This window comes from Lissotriton vulgaris, chromosome 2_2 (genome assembly GCF_964263255.1).
Source record: "Lissotriton vulgaris chromosome 2_2, aLisVul1.2, whole genome shotgun sequence".
Lineage (NCBI taxonomy): Eukaryota > Metazoa > Chordata > Amphibia > Caudata > Salamandridae > Lissotriton > Lissotriton vulgaris.
Genome location: NC_141688.1, coordinates 298429113 through 298449393, shown reverse-complemented (window position 1 = coordinate 298449393; position 20281 = coordinate 298429113). Strand labels below are relative to the sequence as shown.

Sequence of the window (20281 nt, the reverse complement as noted above, 5' to 3'; positions counted from 1 at the left end):
TTCCACATAGGGGCACTCACACCGCTCTTAACCAGGCATGAGCTACCTAAACCATTAAACTTGACTTAATAAGTGGGACTGCTCCAGGCCTATTTTATTTCACTACCCAGCCCCCACACCTGCACTCACCTAACGGCTTCTTCAAAAAGATCTCCGATAAAGAGCCCCGTTTGCGGGAGTCCGGCGGGCATTGTAGCGCTGGCCCAATAATGAAGCATGACATCTTACGGGGTGTGTGAGGGCATCACGAAGAAAGACCTCCCTGTCCCCCACGCCCAGCCAGGAACTGCACACCCCCTTCAGACACATCCCTGTGTGCAATGCCTACAACCTACTGCCCTGGCATAGATCAGCCAGCCCTCTAGCTAGGTGCACTATACCAATGGTGAGGGTACAGGTGCATAAGCCCTGTACCCCTACAGAGTCTATGTCCATTCTTAGACATTGTAAGTGTAGTGCTGCCGTTAAGAGTATTTGGCTCTGGGAGTTTGTCATTAAGAACTCCACAGCACCATAATGGACACACTGAAAATTGAGAAGTTTGGTATCAAACTTCTCAGCACATTAAACCCACACTGATGCCAGTGTGGGATTTATTGAAAAATGTGCACAGAGGGCATCTTAGAGATGCCCACTGAAAACTAACCCACCGCCAGTGTCCTGGCTGAGTGGCTGCTTTCAGCTGCCACCACCAAGCATGTTTCTGGACCCCTGGTACGAGGGACTGCTGCTCATCCTGGGACGAGTGCCAAGCCTCCTCCCCCAAGATGGGCAGGGTTCACAAAGGGGAAGCTACAAAGGCTTGCCGCCTCTATGAGCTTCCCCAGGCCAATTGCTGCTTTCAACAACTGGTCCCCAATGGTTCTGACCCCCACTTTGTGCGGGAGAACCGACGGGAAAACAAATAAGGAAGAGAGGTGTGCCCACCTCTGCCAACACCACCAGTCAGGTGGGGAGGCGAGGTGAAGCACAACTCTCAGTCCACGCCATCTTGAAGATGGGGGGACTCAGCCAACCAGGGACAGGCACATGCCCCATCCCACTGGAGGGTGGAATAATAGGGGGTGTGCCCACCGAAGGGACCCATTGGTCCCTGCCTTTTACCTACCTGTAATGCCCCTAAATCTAGTATTTATGGGCACCCCTAAACCTTGCCGTGCAGCAGCTAACAAGAGGAAAACACCCACTTACTTGGCACCAGCCCTACCGGCCTGTCTCACCCTCAAACCTGCTCCTGCAGAATCCCAGTGTGTCCTGCAACCAGTAACCTCAACAACCCCATAGGACCTGCCTGCCTTCACTTCCAAAGACTGCTTCTCCAGTGAACACCGGATTTGTTCAACTGCATCCTCTGGCAGCAGCTGGAGACCGTGAATCCGCCCCACTCTGCAGCCGACATCCACGGCCCGAGCTCGAGTGGGAAAACACCACAAGGAGGTCACCCCAGCGATCCTGAACTGAGACCCAGATACCCCTGACTTGCCTCAAGCCTCCAGCCGACACCTGCAGCCTAAATCCAAAAGGCCACCCAAACCTCGACCAGGAGCAGCTAAGAAAATCTGACCCCAAAAGACACCCCTGCAGCTGGCGCCCCACGGCCTTGTGTGCCCAAACTGACGGTGCCTAACCAACCCCTAACTTCCCAACTTACCTATCAAAGTGGTGGTCGCACCGATAAGTCCTTCGTCTCCCTGCCTGCAGTGCTTATGCACACCAGAGGTTCTCCAATGGAAACAACTGGGCTTCCAACGTCGAAACAGCACCCTGATCTCGCATGCCCTAGTGCCCCTGAGGGTGTACCTTTGGTGCTAATTTGTTTCCCCATTTACCATGAGCGAAAGTCCAGGGGCTTTGCTCCCTCCACCCAGCGGCCTGCTTGCCTGAGCCACGAACCAGAGGCTCCCATCCCCAATTGGATAACATTGGGCCTCGGCACTCTGCACCCAGCCACCCTAGTGCAGCTGGGGGTGTAACAAGAGTGCATCCTTGACCCTGGGGGAACCCTTGTTCCTAGCCCAGAACCTCAACTCCAAAGACCGATTGCTTACATAAAAACCGATAACCATATTTTCCTCCGTAGGATAACATTGACACTTTTTCCTGAAAAAGTTTCTGTGTGGAGTTTTGAAACCTAAAGAAATTCTTTAAAATTGTACGATTTAACAAAAACGCTTTTACTCACCTTTTTACAGGAAATGTCCCAGTGCTGCCTCCAGGCATCCAGCACTGAGTAAGAAAAGTATTCCAAAAGTAATTTACCTGCTATTTTACTGAAAATCCCATACAAGTTTATGTACTGTATTTACAAGTGATTGCATTTCTCTGAAACAATACTGTAAATCAATCCATAGTACATGTACAATTGCAATTGAACTTTTTTACAATCAGCATTTACTACTGTAAAGTATTTATTGCTTACCTGTGCCAGGCTTGCTTGTTTCTAGTAATAAAATAACTAAAATAATATTTTTATACAAAAACAATTGATCTGAAGTTTAGTCTTTGAGAGTGTGAATTCACTTGATGACTGTGTGTGTTCAACAATTGCTTAACACCGTCCTCTGACACTGCCTTACTGCTCGACCACACTACCACAAATAGAGAGTTAGGTTCTAGCTAATTTTTCCTCTGCCTATCTTTGGGGTTCCAGTGGACTCTGTGCACACTATACCTCACTTTGGTATAGTATACACAGAACCAACTTCCTACACAGTGTCTGTAGGATATCTGAATGGGTGTGACCATGTCAGTATGGATATGTGAGTGGGTATATAGTTGTACGTGTGGGTGTGAGAGCCTCTGAATGGGTTTGTGAAGGAGTGTAAAAGTGTCTTCATGCGTGTAAGAGTGAGTGTGAGAGGCACTATATGGGTATGTGAATGGGTAAAAAAGTCTCTGCATGGATGTAAGTGTGGGTTTCAGAGTCTGTATGGGTTTGTGAATGGGTGTGAGAGTCTCTGTATAGGTTTGTGCATGGGTGTGACAGTGTTTGTAAAAACAACAAGTGATGGACCGAATGTGGATCAATGTCACACATTCCCCCAGTCAAAAGATCTGGGCCCAAATCCATCGTTTTTTTGCACTCCACACCACCCTGGGTTAGACAATGGCGATATGCAAATCAGCTCTGACCCTGTTGCCCCATGGGAACAGTCCAGTCCGAACTACAAAAGCCATGTCCTTCCCAGAACGGAATCAAGCATCCGAGGACCGGACCGGTTTCGAGGTAACACCTCTCATCAGCCCGGCTAGCTTGACTCCAAGTGGTGTGGAGTGCCTGGGACCCACGTCTGGGCATCCCCAGCGCACTTAGGGCGGCAATTGCAAAAACAACAAGTGATGGACCGAATGTGGATCAATGTCACACATTCCCCCAGTCAAAAGATCTGGGCCCAAATCCATCGTTTTTTTGCACTCCACACCACCCTGGGTTAGACAATGGCGATATGCAAATCAGCTCTGACCCTGTTGCCCCATGGGAACAGTCCAGTCCGAACTACAAAAGCCATGTCCTTCCCAGAACGGAATCAAGCATCCGAGGACCGGACCGGTTTCGAGGTAACACCTCTCATCAGCCCGGCTAGCTTGACTCCAAGTGGTGTGGAGTGCCTGGGACCCACGTCTGGGCATCCCCAGCGCACTTAGGGCGGCAATTGCAAAAACAACAAGTGATGGACCGAATGTGGATCAATGTCACACATTCCCTCAGTCAAAAGATCTGGGCCCAAATCCATCGTTTTTTTGCACTCCACACCACCCTGGGTTAGACAATGGCGATATGCAAATCAGCTCTGACCCTGTTGCCCCATGGGAACAGTCCAGTCCGAACTACAAAAGCCATGTCCTTCCCAGAACGGAATCAAGCATCCGAGGACCGGACCGGTTTCGAGGTAACACCTCTCATCAGCCCGGCTAGCTTGACTCCAAGTGGTGTGGAGTGCCTGGGACCCACGTCTGGGCATCCCCAGCGCACTTAGGGCGGCAAATGCAAAAACAACAAGTGATGGACCGAATGTGGATCAATGTCACACATTCCCCCAGTCAAATTGTTTTTGCAATTGCCGCCCTAAGTGCGCTGGGGATGCCCAGACGTGGGTCCCAGGCACTCCACACCACTGGAGTCAAGCTAGCCGGGCTGATGAGAGGTGTTACCTCGAAACCGGTCCGGTCCTCGGATGCTTGATTCCGTTCTGGGAAGGACATGGCTTTTGTAGTTCGGACTGGACTGTTCCCATGGGGCACAGGGTCAGAGCTGATTTGCATATTGCCATTGTCTAACCCAGGGTGGTGTGGAGTGCAAAAAAACGATGGATTAGGACCCAGATCTTTTGACTGGGTTGAATGTGTGACATTGATCCTCATTCGGTCCATCACCTGTTGTTTTTGCAAACTCGCTATAAGTGTTTGTATGCATGCAAAAGTGGGTTTGACAGGGTATGGATATGTGAGTGGGTGTGATCATTTCTGTTTGGGTATGTGAGTGAGTCTAAAAATATATATCATATATATATATATATATATTATGGTTTTCTATGAGTCACACTAGATCTGTGGACCCCTTGCGGAGTTATACACGGAACCGCGCTACTTCCCGTGAGGGATCCGTGGATCTAGCAAGTAGCTAAGCCCTCTTACTAAACATACACAAGGGATCAGGAATGCTCTCACTTGGCCCCTTCATTTAATATATAAGCAATTTTTCACCCTTGGGGACCGTTCCCAAACACATAAAATGGCAGCCCCAAATGTTCTCTCTGGTTGCTGCCAGCCAGTCAGGACTTGTTTGGCGCGTTGACCCACTGACCATACATGGTGGATCTGCAGAGGATATGCGTCCCTATAATTTACAAATTTACCCCAGAACACAAAAAACATGATCTGTGGAACAAAAACTACCTTTATTCTAAAATTGGTGCATTTGTGTCAAGCTATTCAGGCTGTAGTAGTGTTCAAAACTAGGGGTGGGCAGACATCTGCGTTCCGCCCATGGAATGTGCGGAGATTTGCCCCTTCTGCCTTTCGCAATGAAGGCGGAGAAATAAAGCAAATCTCTGCACACTCGTGGGCGTAACAGAAGTTGGCCGCCCGCCTCCCGCCCACTTGCCACCCGCAATATTAAATTACATTACAAAGCCTAAAATAAGATTTAAATAAAACTTACCTTATTGCGGGGTCATCCTTGCTTATCCAGACTTCATCTTGGAACTGTGCATACGAGGGAGCCTGCCCATGCACATTCTGGGCGAGAATGCTTTGCAGACAGGTGTTCAGAGGCCATGCCCCTTTTTACACCTCTCTGCAACGCAGCTCTGTGGCGCTTACTGGAGATACCTAGTGGACTAATTTGCCCCTAAGGACCCTCAGTATTCAAGGGGACTTAATCTCCCAACTTAAAATGGCCACAGGGCGTGTTTACACAGTGGGGAAGGGAGGGAACGGGGCCTGAGGTGACGTGTGCAAACACGCCCTATGGCACGTTTTAAGCTGGGGAAATCAATCCCCTTCAATCCTGAGGGCCCCTGGGGGCCAACTAGCCCACCAGGTGCTTCCAGTAAGCGCCACTGTGCTGCTTTGCAGAGAGGTGGTCCAGGCCGTGCCACTTTTTACACCTCTCTGCAACTCAGCTCTGTGGCACTTACTGAAGGTACCTAGAGGGCTAGTTGGACCCTAGTGACCCTCAGGATTCAAATGAACTTAATCTCCCAAATTAAAATGGCCACAGGCCGTGTTTACACAATTGTGAAGGGATGGGACGGGGTTGAGGTGACAAGTGCAAACACTCCCTGTGGCGTGTTTTAAGTTAAGGAAAAAATTCCACTTCAATCATGAGGGCTCCGTGGGGCCAACTAGCCCACCTAGTGCTTCCAGTGCGCAACGCCACAAAAGCGCCCCCCGTAAGCGCCTATGTTCGTGCCGCGTAAGCGCCCCCAGAAGCGCTCCGGTGCGCGCAGCGTAATCGCGTCAAGTCTCACGGGGTGACCCCACCAAAAAATATTCATTTGGGAACTCCACCATGATTCGCCACGTCGAGAGGAGGCCCCCCCAGAACTTTGCCCGGAGAGTGTCAGAGCTCTGGCACAAGAGGCTCCCAGGGATGGTTCCTCTACTTCAACCGGAGGACCAACTACATCGGTGAGGCGGCGACCAGAAGAGCTGATCCCTAACATTCAGCCTGCATTTAATGAAGACGTAGTTAAATGCAAAAAATGTGATCAGCTACTTTGTTATGGGGAACAAAGTGTTATGCTCATGGTTCGAGCAATAGACAACCACCTCTGCCAACCCCAGTCCTAATTTTGATTTTTTTTTGCTCCTGTTGAGCAGTTTCCCATTCCCTGTTTTTGTTTCTGTTAAAAAAAAAGGAAAAAAGAAGAAAAAAAAAAGTTATTTTCAGAACTACCTCCAATTCTCATCAAAGAGCTGTATTCTTAAAAAAATGAAAAAGAGTAACTGAAGTGGAGTGCAGTGAGAGAAGAGACGAAAATGAGTGAGAAAGCAAAGAAAGGGACAAGAGGGGGAGGGAAGTGAAGTAGGGGGACTGAAAGAAGGTGAGTGTGTGGAACGAGAGTGAGGAGAAGGAAAGTGAACATGGGGAATGTGGATAAGTGAAGAAAATATAGTAAAAGAACGGTGGTGTGGAAGGGTAAGAAAAGAGCAGTGATTTTTAGGAAAGAGTAGAGATACAGACTGGATAAAGACAATTGAGTGTGAGACAAGGTGAGTAAGGCAGTGAAGAAACAAAGAAAGTGAAAGAAAAAATTAGAGTAGAAGACTGAAGGCCACATTTATGAGGCCATGCGTCACTTTTACGCCGCCGGTGCGTCACTTTTTGTGACGTACCAGTGGTGTGAAAAATGCACCTTGTTGAGTCATATTTACAAAGTGACGCATCTAGGTAGATGCGTCACTTTGTAAAACCCCACGCCACAATATACCTGCGCCAGGTGTAATGTATGCAAAGGGGGCGTATTGACGCAAGAAAGGGTCGTAGAAGTGACGCAGTGAAATCTATGAGTTTTCACTGCGTCACTTTCACGACACCGTTGCGTCAAAATCTTGCGCCTGCCTCACAGCAGGTGTAAGACTGACACAGACCCTTTCACATGGGGCTGGCCCCATGTGAAAGAATGCATTGCTGGAGTTGCGTCACTTTTGTGACACATTCCAGCAATGCATCACTTTTGCGCTTACAGATACGTCAAAAATACTGATGTATCTGTAACTCCTTGCGACATAATGCGTCATACATTAAATATGACGCATGAGTAGAAGACTGAAGGCCTCATTTATGAGGCCATGCGTCACTTTTACGCCACCAGTGCGTCACTTTTTGTGATGCACCAGTGGTGTAAAAAATGCACCTTATTGAGTCATATTTACAAAGTGACGCATCTAGGTAAATGCGTCACTTTGTAAACCCCTGCGCCACATTATACCTGCGCCAGGTGTAATGTATGAAAAGGGGGAGTATTGACGCAAGAAAGGGTCGTAGAAGTGACGTAGTGAAATCATAGAGATTTCACTGCATCACTTTTAGGACACCGTTGCGTCAAAATCTTGCGCCTGCCTCACAGCAGGCGTAAGACTGACGCAAGCCCTTTCACATGAGGCTAGCCCCATGTGAAAGAATGCATTGCTGGAGTTGCGTCACTTTTGTGACACACTCCAGCAATGCATCACTTTTACGCTTACAGATACGTCAGAAATACTGACGTATCTGTAACTCCTTGCGACATAATGTGTCATACATTAAATATGACGCATGAGTCGAAGACTGAAGGCCTCATTAATGAGGCCATCCGTCACTTTTACGCCACCAGTGTGTCACTTTTTGTGATGCACCAGTGGTGTAAAAAATGCACCTTGTTGAGTCATATTTACAAAGTGACGCATCTAGGTAAATGCGTCACTTTGTAAACCCCTGCGCCACAATATGCCTGTGCCAGGTGTAATGTATGCAAAGGGGGCGTATTGACGCAAGAAAGGGTCGTAGAAGTGACACAGTGAGATCTATGAGAATTCACTGCGTCACTTTTAGGACACCGTTGCATCAAAATCTTGCGCCTGCCTCACAGCAGGCGTAAGACTGATGCAATCCCTTTCACATGGGGCTGGCCCCATGTGAAAGGATAGATTGCTGGAGTTGCGTCACTTTTGTGACACACTCCAGCAATGCATCACTTTTGCGCTTACAGATACATCAGAAATACTGACGTATCTGTAACTCCTTGCGACATTTTGCGTCATACATTAAATATGACGCATGAGTAGAAGACTGAAGGCCTCATTTATGAGGCCATCCGTCACTTTTACGCCACCGGTGCGTCACTTTTTGTGATGCACCAGTGGTGTAAAAAATGCACCTTGTTGAGTCATATTTACAAAGTGACGCATCTTTGTAAATGCGTCACTTTGTAAACCCCTGCGCCACATTATACCTGTGCCAGGTGTAATGTATGCAAAGGGGCGTATTGACGCAAGAAAGGGTCGTAGAAGTGACGCAGTGAAATCTATGAGATTTCACTGTGTCACTTTTAGGACACCGTTGCATCAAAATCTTGCGCCTGCCTCACAGCAGGCATAAGACTGACGCAAGCCCTTTCACATGGGGCTGGCCCCATGTGAAAGGATGTATTGCTGGAGTTGCGTCACTTTTGTGACACACTCCAGCAATGCATCACTTTTGCGCTTACAGATACGTGAGAAATACTGACGTATCTGAAACTCCTTGCGACATAATGCGTCATACTTTAAATATGACGCATGAGTAGAAGACTGAAGGCCTCATTTATGAGGCCATCCGTCACTTTTACGCCACTGGTGCGTCAATTTTTGTGATGCACCAGTGGTGTAAAAAATGCACCTTGTTGAGTCATATTTACAAACTGACGCATCTATGTAAATGCGTCACTTTGTAATCCCCTGCGCCACATTATACCTGCGCCAGTTGTAATGTATTCAAAGGGGGCGTATTGATGCAAGAAAGGGTCGTAGAAGTGACGCAGTGAAATCTATGAGATTTCACTGCACCACTTTTCTTGCACCTGCCTCACAGCAGGCGTAAGACTGATGCAGGCCCTTTCACATGGGACTAGTCCCATTTGAAAGGATACATTGCTGGAGTTGCATCATTTTTGTGACACACTCCAGCAATGCATCACTTTCCTCTAAACACTGTACTTTATTTTTTTACTCTATTTTTTACACTGCTTTTCCTCTTGGTGGGCTCAGGGTGCGCGAACCGGAGAGCGTACCCAGTGCTTACCCCGTGAAAACCTAGGGGGTCAGGGGGTGTCTACTCTGCCTCCTTTTAATTATTTCCCCCTTTCTTTTTCACCTCTTGAGTCTCGATTCTACTGAGACACAAGATGGCGGACTCTCCGGACTGTTTAGAATGTTGACAGACACCCGACAGCCAATCAGCTTTCCGCACGCGCACTCCATAGCGTGCCGGGTGCGCTCCACGGTACGCACACCGGTGAGCGCTCGGAGCGGCCTATAGATATATGTGTTTTGGAAGTTAATTTTCATAAAAACCACTGGAGCAATTTCAACCAAATATAGCAAAGGCACATCTGCGTACCAGTCCCTACAATTTTGCCAAGTTTGGCGTAATTCCATTCAGAGGTTCGGGCTGTAGACTTGTCAGACCGTCCAATGGAAATTAACATGGGGAAAACGTTTTGGAACCCCCCTTTTTTCTCAGCCCCCACTTCACGAATCCCCCCGAAACTTCGAAAGGATCGGAGCGGAGCTGGCCAAAATTTTGGGAAAATTACACACAAATTCCTCAACCGTCGCGAGAGTTATTCTCATTAGATTGTTGCGGATTTCCTATGGTAGCCAATCCTAACTATAACTACCTACTGGCGACCGCCAGTAGGTAATACATATATATATATACTAGCAGCCCGTCCCTGACGTTGTCCGGGAGCAATTAGGCTTCAGGGCCCCCGCCCGCCCCGACGTTGTCCGTGGGTCCCCGGAGCCTTCCTCCATATATTGCAGTATTTTACCTCTATGTTTACTTTGTATGCTTTTGTAACCTGCACACGTAACTTTTTCCTCGTGTAATGCACTGTTTGGCTCGCTTTTTTAATGCTCCGTTTGCTTCCTCTTGCTACCTGCACACGTCACTTTTTCCTCCTATACCTCTATGTTTACTTTCTACCCTTTTGTACCCTGCAAGCGTAACATTTTCCTCCTGTAATGCACCGTTTGGCTCACTTTTTTAATGCTCTGTTTTCTTCCTCTTACTACCTGCACACGTCACTTTTTCCTCCTATACCTCTATGTTTACTTTCTACGCTTTTGTAACCTGCACACGTAACTTTTTCATCCTTTAATGCACTGTTTGGCTCACTTTTATAATGCTCTGTTTGCTTCCTCTTGCTCACGATTTTCATTTTTGCTTCATTTTTCCGCTGCTCATCGCTCCTAAATAAATAAATAAATAACCTACCTCATCCGCCGTTCACCGCTCCTCCCTGCCTGTCCACCGCTCCTCACTGCCTGTCCGCCGCTCCTCACCGCTCCCCCCGCGCCTTGTCCGCCGGTCCTCCTCGCGCTCCTGGACACCGCTCCTCACGTCGGGCACGCACATCACGGCCGGCGCTTCTTCCAAGTGACATTTTTTTTTTGTCGGTAAATTTTTTAAATAACGTATATTTATTACGTTTATATAGCCTATGACCATCTGCACACCCTGACGATTACAACGTTGTATCGGGTGTGTGGATTGGCGCTGTGGTTCCCGAGTTTACACGCCTCAAAGGTGCAAAGTTCTTCCTTTATAATAGTATACAGAAAAAATGTTTAATCTAGCTCTAGTTAAATCACAGAGTAGAACACGGGCGAGTTTGTTAAGGCAAGCCTCTGACAATATTGAATTGCCTGATGAAACATTGGATATCATCAAACAAGAATGTCCCAGATTTATCACAAACTATAGCAGCCAACATAACAAAATAAGACAAATGTTCAACCATCATTGGCCCACTGTGCTAACTGACAATGTCTTGGGTAACATGCTTCCCGACAAACCCTTGGTTACCTTTCGTCGGGCACTGAGTATGGGGGCTGTGCTAGATCAAAGCAGCCCTGAGCTCAAACTGAAACCCAATTGGCTAATTAAGGAGGGATTCCGAAAATGCTCTACGTGTAGAGCTTGTAATTTCGGAATAAATAAGACACACTACAAAACTCCCTTCAGCGACACTGAGTTTCCTATTAAAGGCCAATACACATGTAAAACAGAATATGCTGTATACGTACTGACATGTACCTGTGGCCTCAATTATGTAGGCAGCACTATTCAACCGGTACATGTTAGAATTTTACAGCATATTGGGGCCATTTTACACTCAGATCCTGCTTACCCAGTCGCCCGCCATTTTTTGAGCTTGCACAACAAAGACATTAATTGTCTGTCATACTATGTTGTGGCCTCAGTACCCAAATCAAGAAGAGGAGGTAATCGGGAGCTAAGACTCCGACAATTGGAGTCACGAATGATTCTCGAATATGACAGTAAGTGGCCTAACGGGCTTAACATCACAGAGGATCTTCGTCACTTCTTATGAGATGGTTTATGATGCAAACATGGAGTCTCTGTGAAAAAAGTATCAGCTCTGGATGCAACTTCCCCTAGGTAGTCAGGTTCCCTGTTACCTAGTGGACCAAATGAATATACAGGTGATTGTGTGTGTGTGCACATATATACATATCTTTTTCTAACATGACCTAGGATAGGACTTGTCTGATTAGCTAGACAGTTGGCCAGTCAAGTTCCTTGTTGGCCTCCTTTTCATCAAAACAGATAGCTCCTTGCCTCTTCCAATTTTGTAAATATACACTGACTACTATTTAATATTTTGTATACACCTTTTACTACTAAATTTTATCTGATTAGCACTTTTTTACACTGGGTGTTTTTAGTCATAAAGAATTTTACATATTGTAGTTTTAATACCAGTATCGAATGTTTTTACAGTGTTTTATATGAGATATAGTAAAGGATACTGTCCTATCTCTAACTGTTAAACTGCATTTATGCATCGAATACACAAGGTACTTTTGTGCAATATGTTGGTTCAGCACTTTATTTCCATTTTCCTTATTCCCTTACGCACTTTAAATATACTCCACTTGACGCAGGCTCAGAACCAGTCAAATTTATATATATTCACACTTAGACATTAGTCCGCCAGTCACTTTATATATTCTATACATATGAAATGTACGGTCTTTTTTTAATGGATTTGTCCTGAAAATATGAAATTCCTATCAACTATGTCTGTGGGATGATATAGTATTACTATTGCATTATGTTATATTTTTCATGGTATGTTGCCTTAAAGAATGTTTTTTAAAATATACATTGTTTGCAATAATGTAAAAAATCTGTATGTAACAACACACTCCGATATATAGGATAAGTATGTCTTTCATGTCTATGAGACTTTGACATCACGTGACAGGGCGGGCTAATTATGTCGCACTGCATTATAAAATTAAAAAATTCTAACTGGCTCACTTGCATGTGAACGTTGGGCTTTTGAAGCCCGAAACGCGTAGTGCCCTCTTGCTACCGACTATTATGCAATAAAAGAACCTGTGAAGCGCATCCGTTGGTCCGTCTCCTCTGTTCCTGCGCCGACTTGACCTTTGGTCTGACTCGGAAGTGGTGTGTGGAGTCTTCGTGCATATATATATATATATATATATATATATATATATATATATATATATATATATATATATATATATATATATATATATATAAGCATAAGTAGTTTTTCATACTTTAATATAATATAAAACCTACTACTCACCTAGGTCTCAGTCCTTAACCCGGAACACAGCCAAAGTGTGCTTAAGAAATTTATTTATTTATTTATTTATTTATTTTTGCAATTTATTGAGCGCACAAATACCCTTAGGTGTCTCGGCGCTATTGAGGAGAGATTCGTGCTGAGAGAAAGGTAGCCTAAGCTTGATCAAATAGCCAAGTTTCAGATGCTTACAAAATGTCAACAGTGAAGGGCTCTTTTTTATGTGGAAAGGAAGTGTGTCCCACAGTCTAGAGACAGCGACAATGAAGCGCCTGTCTCCCCAGTTTACCTTTTTCGTACGGGGGACTGGCAGTAGATGAGCTGAAGAAGAACGCAGAGTTCCTGTTGGCATGTATGTGCATAAGGCTTTTTTCAGGTAATGCGGCCCTATATTATTCATAGCCTTATATGTGACGCACAAAGCCTTGAATTTTGTACGGCTTCGAAATGGAAGCCAGTGTAGTTGTCGAACAATAGGGGAAATTGATACAAATCTAGGTGTCCTTGTCAGAATTCTAGCAGCAGCGTTTTGGATTAACTGCATCTTACTCATGACTCGCTCCTGAGCGTTTAGCAATAGTCCGTTGCAGTAGTCCATTTTAGATAGTACTAACGTGCACATAAGGGTCTTGCCTGCATACAGCGCGGGAAACTGCAGGAGTTTCCTAATCATTCGGAGGGTATAGAAGGATGACGAGACCACTGAGTTTGCGTGACTCATGAACGACAGCTTCTCATCAAATAAAACCCCTAGATTTCTGACCTTTTTTACTGGAGTTGGGGGAGAGCCCAGATCTGTCGGCCACCAAGTGGGAGACCAAGATGGAGTCAACCGGCCAAAGAGCAGGACCTCGGTCTTTTCCGAATTCAACTTTATACAATTATGGTCCATCCACGTACTGATTGCCATCATTCCATCTTGAAAATTTGCTGCTACTGCTTCTCCATTGTTATGGATGGCTAATATCAACTGCGTGTCATCGGCGGACGATGTTAACCTCATTCCATAAGACTTAATTACCCTCGCCAAGTCCGACACATAGATGTTAAATAGTGTTGGACTCAGCGAGGAGCCCTGGGAATCACCGCACGGTAGTGAGAAGACAGGAGAGTAGAAGTTACCCAGTTTAACAATTTGGGAGCGGTCTGACAGAAAGGAAGCCAGAAGAGATTTGGCTTTGTCTATGATGCCCAGTTTGCCTATACGGTTGATCAAGATGTTGTGATCAACCGTGTCGAAGGCAGCAGATAAGTCCAGCAGGATGAGCACTGCTGCACCTCCCTGGTCCATAATCTCTCTGACTTCATCTGCCGCTTTTATTAATGCTGTCTCCGTCCCATGGCCCTTTCTAAAGCCAAATTGTGTGTCATCGAGAAGATTGTTCTAGTCGATGTAATTAGTTAATTGGCTGTTCATGATCTTTTCGATTATTTTAGTAGGGAAAGGGAGCGATGCAATTGGTCGGTAAATTTTCGGCTCAGCCGGGTCCAGGTTGTTTTTTTTTATAAGGGGTTTAATTATGGCCTTCTTCCAGATTGAGGGGTAGTGTCCCGAAGAAAACATATTGTTGCAAATTTCTGTTAGCACAGGTGCTATTAAATTAGAAACTGACTTAAATATCTGAGGAGGACATGGGTCTAATGGTGATCCTGATTTAGTTATTGTAATAAGGTTTGTTATTTGATTGAGAGATGTTGAACAGAAATTTTCAAGGGTGGTAGAAATAGGGGTGGCATCCTCATTGGAGCTAACAAAATCCATGTTGACTTGGGCTGAGAAGTTTGAAAAGATGTCATTAACTTTGTGCTCAAAAAAAGCTGCTAAACTATTGCACAAATTTTGGGATGGTTCAGCAGTAGAACAGACTGGTGGGGTGGATAATTTTGAGACTACCTGATAAAGCTGTTTGGTTGAATTTTTGGCTGACTCTATTTGCTCAAGATAGAATCTCTGTTTTTCTACAGCTCGCAGTTTTTTGTAAGCAGCCATTGCTTGTTTATATGTTTCTTTAGAATTGTTATCGTAGTCTTTGCGCCATCTCCTTTCTAGGTTTCTGCAACGCTGCCTTTCGAGTCTTAGCAATTCAGAGAACCAAGGGGCGGACGGTTTATTTCGATTGGGCATCATCCTTTTTGGGGGAACTAGTTGAGTAAAGGCATTGTTAAGCCATGTGTTGTAGTTTTCAGCAGTCATGTAAGGGTGTGTTGTATTATCTGATTGGGTGGCACTTAGTTCTTCCAATCTCGAAAGTGGACCTGCGAGCGGTGTACAGTATGTGGATTTTTATCCTTTATAGTTTTAATGGTAAATAGTACTACAGCATGATCGGTCCACATTAATGGTTCTACTTGTGGTGGCTGAATATTTGGATCATTGGAGAATATGCCGTCAAGGGTATGGCCTGCTTGATGGGTGGGAACTTTGCTCAATAGATTCAGGCCAGCCGATGACAAGTCAGTAATTAGAACAGAGGTATCCCTATCGGAAGTATTTTCTAAGTGAAAATTAAAATCACCTAAGATGGTATAATTCGGGTTTGTTGCTACTGGCTCTAACAAGAGATTAAGGACTGTTAAAAAAAATGGTTCGAGAGGTGGGTGGGCGATAAAGAAATGCACCATTAAAGGATTGTGCCAGGGAAAGCGCAAAGGAAAAGGTTAGTACTTCTGCGGCTCCAATATTTAGAGGTTATGTCCTAAGAGTAAAATGTTTTCTATAAATAACAGCTATTCCACCTCCTCTTTTATCTGAGGGTCTGTCCTGTCTAACTACCAAATATCCTTCAGGAATGGCAGAGCGGAAATCTGGGCCGGACGCTTGATCTGCCCAGGTTTCTGTGACAAAGAAGATGTCTATATTTTTGCTGGTTAGTAGTTCATAGATGTCATCTTTGTGTTTGGATAGGGATCTCGCATTGATAAGCGCGCATAGAATATTATTATTTCCTTCAGCTTTGACCGGATTATGTGATATATGTTGTGCAATGGACGGAGTTAACTTGTATGCACATGTAGCACATTGTAATGAATTAGGATTGATAAAAGTATCGAGTATGGTTTAATTTAAATTTTGTAAAGGCAGTCATTAACCAAGCACATAATGCCTTGTCATCTTCATTTATGGTAGTAATGTTTAGAAATTTTGTGATATTTCATTAGGTTTTAATCACTTATAACTTTAACAACACTTACCCTACTTACCAAAAAGTATCCTCTGCACACCATAATATTTAATCCCACCAAATTTCATGGAACTCTGACTGACTGTTTGGCCGCTACGTGTGAGTACAAAGTCTATAGAAAATGAATTGGTGAACAAACAGATTTTTGCCGCCCCCCCCCTTTTGCTTTCCAACCCCTTACCTAGTTACGCCAAAATTTTGCATTATCCGCCTGTGTAAATAAAAACTATAGGTCTGCAAGGTCTTTAGGAGATTTGTCGAAACCGGTGCAAAGTTATTAGCGGTCTTAAATCCAAGGAATTCCTACCTGTGGGAATCCTAACTATAACTACAGAGTGGCTCCCAACACTCTTTAACATACACATATATACTTATCCTAAATGTACTTACCTTGCGGGGTAAAGCCATATGTGTAGTAAAGGTGTGTGTGGTGAAGGCATGGTAAAGGATTTGTTTTTAAGGCACAGCATGGTAAAAACAACATTGTAAAGGCTTTATTCCTTGTGGTGCTGTGCCAACATTTTTTAGCCATCTACCTGAGAATCATAAATTTTTCTCTTAGGAAAGACAGTTAGACTTGCTGCCAACAGGCAAAGGAGTTTTGTTCATATGCATTACTTACTTATTGTGCATTTTTTTTGCTTAGGCCGCAGCATATTGCTCATCAAAACACTGCTTCAATTTCAAGAGTGGCTCATCTTAGGCAAATGGGGTGAGGCGGGGGGAGCGGAGTGGATGTGAGACGAGGGAGAAAAAAAAAAAGACTTACCTGCAGCTGCCGCTCTTCAGTGTCGTGTCGCGCTCTTCTGCTCCACTCCTTTCCACTACAGACAAGCACAGGCTCCCAGACTGCACTGAGGGCAATTCTGAAGCTGCTCTAATGAATAAGAGCTGCTTCAGGATTGGCCTGATGATATGTGCTCCTGGACAAACTGGGGGCCTGTGCATGCTCTCTCAAACCCAGCAATGCAGCTGGTATTAGAGAGAGCTTCATTGCACATGTGGCTTTGGCTGGCCTGAGACGGCCGGCATGCGCAGTGAAGACAGTGCATCTGCCACTCCCCCTCAGTGCATGTCATCACATTGGCCTGCCCCAATACTTGGTACAATACAAATAAATTGATAATAAAATAGGTTTTAAATTAGTTTTATTATCGTTTTATTCTTCACATTTTTGTGGGTGCTGGCATGAGGGCTGACGCTTCTCCGCCACAGTGGAGGAGCTGCCCCGTTTCAACATGCGCCTTCTGCAAAACTATGGGGCTGATTACCGCCATCGTAAAGCACTTCAAATTACAATGGCGGGAGGTGTGCTGGCGGACGCATTCTGTCTGCCACGGGTCCCCACAGGCAATCGTTACGATTGTCTGCCAGACTCACCCTGCATCAACAATATGTCGGTGGTGCCTAACAGGCACCGCCCACCGTTTTACGATGCTACCTCCACACCAGCCGGTGTATGGCTCCATTCACAGGCTGGTGGGGGTTGCATTTGGGCATCAGTGCAGCATGACTATAAACCATTGGCAAGGCCAGTAGATCACAAAGGAGAAACCTATTGGCTTTTCGATGCTTGCTACTTTTAGTCACCTGTCTGCCATGAAAAAAAGCCTTCGGTGCTTTTAATGGGGTCACTTGCTGTAAAAACGTATATAACACTCCAAAAAGTATAAATCCCTTTTCCATCTTAATGGGAACACCCTCTTGAAAGCCTTGCTTTTACTGACATTTTTTATCACATAGCTGACAGGGATGGGAAAGGGACAATGCAGCCTGAAAAGTAAGAGACTCTTTGCTTATCTGCCTATCATTGGCGACCTCATATAAGAAAATACATCTGGGATGCTTTAGATTATCTATTATTTTTTGCGTTCATCAGATTACATTACATAAGCTTAGATTCCATTTTTATTTTTGCCTAAAGGCACGAGGAGAATAAGTGATTTGCCCAGAATCAAAAGTGCAAGGATTCCAAGCTATTTCGAAAGTTTCAAATCCAGCAGCTTCAGTCAATAGGACAAGCACACATCTGATCTCTGTGACCCCCTCATTCAAGGATCAATGGCCTAGGATGCACACTCAGATGCTGTCCTGAAAATTGGGGCCTTTTAGCCATTTTTCCCTTACTGTCAATGAGTTGTGTAGATGGTCACATCAGCGCCATCAAATGTCGCACCTGCATTTAAACGCAAAAACTTGCCATCTCACACCCACATCTGAATGCCTCTCCACATATCTGTTAGACCTGACATCCTTAGCGTGTTTTTCCTGAACCTTTTGCCTTTAATCTTCCTGGTTCTATTGACTTCATTTGTGCTGGCTTTAGGACTCTGCACACTTTACCATTGCTAACCAGTGCTAAAGTGCTGGTGATTTCTCCCTAAAAATTGGTAGCATTGGCTAACAACCTATTGACACATTTATTTTACCTGTATATCCCTAGTATAGTGGTACTACATGTACCTGGGACCTGTAACTTAAATGCTACTAGTGGGCCTGCAGCACGAATTATGCCACCCACTTTAGTAGCCTTTGAAACATGCCTCAGGCCTGCCACTGCAGCCTGTTTGTACAGTTTCCAGTAGCCATTTCGACCGTGGAAAATAAACATTCCTTTTTAATACACTTATGTCTCCTCTAGGTTAGGATGTAAACAGCCCACGGGGCAGAGTGCAGTGTATTTAAAAGTTGGGCATGTACTTTTAAGTGTTTCATGTCTTGGAAGTGAAAAACTCTTAACTTCCTTTTTTTTTTTTTTTTTTATTTGCAATAAACGAAAAAAGAAACACATTACAATACACATTGCAGAGTTGGTTTTAGACATAAAAAGAAAACAAACATTACTAAAAGATAGCTTTGCACATCCGTGTAGATAATCTGATGATAAGCACTAAAGTGGCGGTTTAGAACATAAAAATCGATATCGACAAGGGGATAATAAACAATAATCCTAAAGTAAAAAGACACACATCAATCAATACCCCGTAACAAAATGAATCTTTAGCCAACCCATTCAGCCACAGGTGCCCAGATTGTAGTTGCTAATAACCGGCTCCTCGCCCCTTTGCCCGAAAACACAGAAAATTCTAGCCGATGGAGGGCTAGCAGTCTTGCTCGCCATTGTGCAAATGTCAGGGCTTCAGCAGATAACCACTGAGAAGTGATACACAGACGTGCCTGAGACATAGCAATGAATAACAGAGCAGATTTGTAGAATGAATGGGTACCAGCTGAGCTATTGCCCACGTCAACCCCGAATATTACTAATGCAGGAGTCACTAAGCAACTTATCTTGAGTATGGAATTGATAAAATGCTCAATATCATCAAAAAACCCTACTAATACTGGGCAGGCATAGAACATATGTATTATGTCTGCGGTCGATGAATTGCAGCAAGCACAAGTGATGCCCCTACTAGCACCCCATTTTGCGATCTTCATTGGTGTATAGTACAGGTCTAACATGGCCATATAGCTTTGTGTCTTCAATGAACCTGATGCAATGACCTTACTAGCAAATTCCATTACCAGGGCTAAGTCAATACCTGTCCGACCTAATTTGGTTTCCCACTTGGCACTTTGTACTAACAAGTCGTCCGGAAAAGTTGACACTATATATTGATAAAGTGCCCCTATTCTACTTCTTTTCAGAATCATCTCGATAATTGGTAACTTATCAAGTATAACTGATGAGGTCTTCAGTTGTTTGTGCACAAAGCTTTGTATTTGTAAATATTTAACAAAATCACGCGGGGTAGTTTATATTTATTCCTAATATCTCTGTATACTAAGATTTGCCCATCTTCTACCAGGTCGCCCAGCATATAGACACCCTTCCTTCGCCAGCCAGGCATTACATGGTCTTGAAATATACTAGGAAACAATCTACTACTTTTAAATGGCGTATAGAAATTCAAATTCGGAATATTTAATTTTTTCCTAATCTTCCGCCAGATAGAGCACGCAGCAATCAATACTTTGAAGCGTGTCCTTTTGTAATAGCTAGGCTCCAAAATTTTGCAGCAGTATACCCTTAGCAGCTTCACCTAGCCCTATCTCGTATATAGTAGGTTGGTTGGATATAGGTACATGCGCCCTATCGCCACATATCAACACTCCAATAGGTTGTAAACTCTTAACTTCCTTTTTCACTCCTGCGAGGCCTACCTCCCCATAGGATGGTACTGGGAAACCGTATTACATTTAATAAGTGATGACTTTCAGTCCGGGGCAGGTAGGAATCTGGACGAGTTTGGTCTCTAAAAA

At 44.7% G+C, this 20281-nt stretch overlaps 1 protein-coding gene across 1 annotated transcript in view; it reads right to left on the bottom strand.

The window, feature by feature from the left end:
- LOC147729340 (astacin-like metalloendopeptidase) overlaps positions 1–20281 on the bottom strand; it is a 173144-nt gene that overhangs the window by 117904 nt on the left and 34959 nt on the right. The window lies entirely within an intron of this gene.